The 3,398-nt window shown below is 30.7% G+C and overlaps 1 non-coding gene across 1 annotated transcript; it reads right to left on the bottom strand.

Annotated features, from left to right (window-relative positions):
- Positions 1 to 2,378: 2,378 nt before the first annotated feature.
- On the bottom strand, positions 2,379 to 2,461 carry TRNAL-UAA (transfer RNA leucine (anticodon UAA)). The gene has a single exon. It is a non-coding gene; the product is annotated as a tRNA-Leu (tRNA).
- Positions 2,462 to 3,398: the final 937 nt, after the last annotated feature.

Genomic DNA, 3,398 nt, shown 5'->3' with positions numbered 1-3,398 from the left:
TAAAAAAGCTCTTGCAACATTCAATAACTGTCGGTGTTTACGCTTAACAATTCTGTTTTGTTGAGGCGTATAAACACACGTCCGTTGATGAATAATTCCTCTTTCTTGAAAAAAAACAGTACATTTAGAATTCAGAAACTCTGTCCCGTTGTCACTACGGACAACTTTAATTCTACTGTTGAACTGATTTTCAACCATAGCTAATTCCTTCTGCTTCTCTATCTTTAAGGCCATTGAAAAAAATTTATTCACAGTTGGCAAGGGATCCATTAAAAGGATTTGGTTAATAACATGCTCATATCCATCATGTAAGCCAGTAAGAAATTGCATTAACCTATCTTCATCTTTCAAATCAACTAGACGTTTGAAAGCATTACAAACACATTCAGCAGCTACTCCACATTGACACTCAGGCAAAGGACGCAACAAATCTATCTCATCCCAAATTCTCTTCAAAGCAGTAAAATATGAGCAAACAGATAGATTACCTTGGGTTGTGGATCCTAATTGTCTTTTAAGACGGAATAACATTGGAGAGTTATTTTCTCCAAACCTTTGCTCTAGTTCTTTCCAGAGTGATTGTGCTGAACTTGCAAAATTGAACGATTCTGCAAAATCTTTATGAATAATGTTAAGGATCCATTGTATTACCAGACAATCTTGCTCTTTCCATTGCTCATATGTCGTAGTATTCTTCGTTGAAGGACTGTTATCTTCTTGAACAAACTTGATTTTTTTCTTCACCGTTAGGGCTCTTACCATGGCATGCTTCCAGGTAAAATAGTTGTTGTTGTTGAGTTGCAGACTGATAATCGTTGCTCCTGGATTATCAGTATTTGAACAAGAGAAAGGAGGATTTGTCGCCATTTCAGACTCTGATTCTTCTGGTTCTTCGATTTCGTGGAATTCCTCGGGTTCTTCTTTGACTTCTCCTTCTAGGTCGTCGATCACTTTTCTTGAATCTAGATTTTCAATTTCAAGATCTGAAGCTCTGGTTTCTTCTTCAAAATCTGTGTCCGTGAAGTTAAAATCTGTATTAACATTCAAGGGACTTGATTCCACTACTAACTGTGGATTTTGGGCTTTCTTCTTCCTTCTAGTAACCATGGCTCTGATACCATGTTAGGAAAGAAAAGGAAATATCTGATATTCTCATATATTCAGATTAAAGGTAAAACAGGTACACTTTAGGTATTTATATACAAAAGATAAAGTTAACTAATGCAGTAACAACTCATAACCTATTTACAACAACCTCTAACTAATTATGATGACTAAGCATAGTGTCTATAGTACCTTAGGATGGAACTTCATCTTGCAATACTTGTATTTCAACAACTTACCATATTAATCTTGACAAGAGTTATGATCTTGCGATTATGTTGAATGAATCTAATTCTAACTAATTTTTCTTCATGTAAAAAATACCTAATTGTAGAAATTAATTTATTAGTAAATTGTATAGAAAGTTAGAATTTTTTAATAACTAATTTTTGGCCCGTGCGATGCACGGATTCATCTTAACATATAAATATTAACAAAAATATAATCTATTATAAAAGTGCTATATAAATTAAATATTATTATTTTATTTTCACATTTACTTTAAATAATCTTTTTACAAATAAATATAATAATATAATTAAAATTAATATATTATATATTATATTATATTTTTTATCAGTAAAAAATGAGGAAGTGATACCTCAGCTCCATCGTTACTGTTTTATATTATATATAGATTAAATACGGGTTTGTCATATATATATTTAGTAATTTAAGAATTTTTTAAATAAAAAATTTCTAGTTTGATAATATTATACGTTTATATATAAAAGGGTTAATATTATATATATATATATATATATATATATATATATATATATATATATAGAAAACTATGGTATTGTTTTTCCAAACGAGGACTGTGTTTGTCGATATTTGTAAATCAATAGCTTTTGGGGTGATATTTGCGAAATTTAACCGTTAACGTTCTCAGAATGAACAACACATAAATGACTTCAAAACTAAAAACTATAGAATTAAAGTTGTTTAAAATGTTATTAAATTCTTAAAAAATTTCATTTTAAGGTTGTTAACGGTCAAATTTGGTAATATTAATTCAAAAGTCTTCGATTTACAAATATTAACGAATACATTCCTCGTTTTGGCCAACTATCTGCAAAACGGTGTAACCACACGAGATATAATATTAAAAATAAAAAATATATTAGGATGTGAGCTTGATCAAGGTGAGTTAAATTGATATACCTGAGTTTGGACTGAATAATTTTAAATATAAATTGATGAGGCCCGGCCCATTACATATCTAGGTGTAATTATCATAAAAAATAAAAAAATAAAAAATAAAACAAAATTGCTGGCTATGGGGTTCGAACCCATGCGCACTTATGTGCAGAAGATCTTAAGTCTTCCCCCTTAACCTCTCGGGCAAACCAGCATTCGATATTACAAAATCGTAAAGTAATATATTTAAATCAATCAAACCGTTAGATATGTTTTAAGGTAAATGAATAGCAAAAGTGCATGAACAACTATATATTTAATGCTCATTAATTATTTATATCATATAGTTTTCAATTTTGATGCAAAGAACTTAGACATATACCTAAACCACAACTCTTTAATTCCCCCCAACCCTACCATTTTCTTTTTCATGTGTTTTCATACAAAACTTGTATTTATTTTCCCCAAACCTACTTGATTTGGTTGGTTTATGTTTTGAAAAAATAATATTTAATTTTGGAAAAAAAGATTTTGAATTCCCTAAACTTTTTTATTTTTATTGATTAAATCATTAAATTTTTTAAAGCCATTACACTATTTAGGTCCTTAAACTAAAGCTTCAGAGTCAGTTAGGACCCTAAACTATCAAAATCATCAATCAGGCCTTTGAACTAAGCAAAAATCATCAATTGAATCCTCATTTTATCCTCAAATCAGAAACTGTGACTATTTGATGTAAACGGTAAAAATTTATGTGTTGGTTCAACATGAGTTTGTGGAAGGGGGTCTAAAACTGTTTGACTGAATGATTTTCGATGAATCTTAATTGATGATTTTTTGTTTATAATGGAGACTCGATTAATGATTTTTTATTAGTTTAGGGACCTGATTGATGATTTTGATAGTTTAAGATCGGATTGCTTCCGGTATTTAGGATCTATTATCCAAACGGATGGAGAAGTAGATGGAGATGTTGCTCATAGGATTAAAGTTGGTTGGTCGAAGTGGAAGAGTGCTACGGGTTTCCTTTGTGATCCCGGCATGCCTAATAGATTGAAGGGAAAATTTTACCGGACGGCAATTAGACCAGCATTGTTATATGGTACGGAGTGTTGGGCAGTGAAACACTGCCACATCCATAAGATGTCGGT

The sequence above is a fragment of the Euphorbia lathyris genome, chromosome 5 (genome assembly GCF_963576675.1).
Source record: "Euphorbia lathyris chromosome 5, ddEupLath1.1, whole genome shotgun sequence".
Lineage (NCBI taxonomy): Eukaryota > Viridiplantae > Streptophyta > Magnoliopsida > Malpighiales > Euphorbiaceae > Euphorbia > Euphorbia lathyris.
This window is presented reverse-complemented; position numbering and strand designations above follow the sequence as displayed.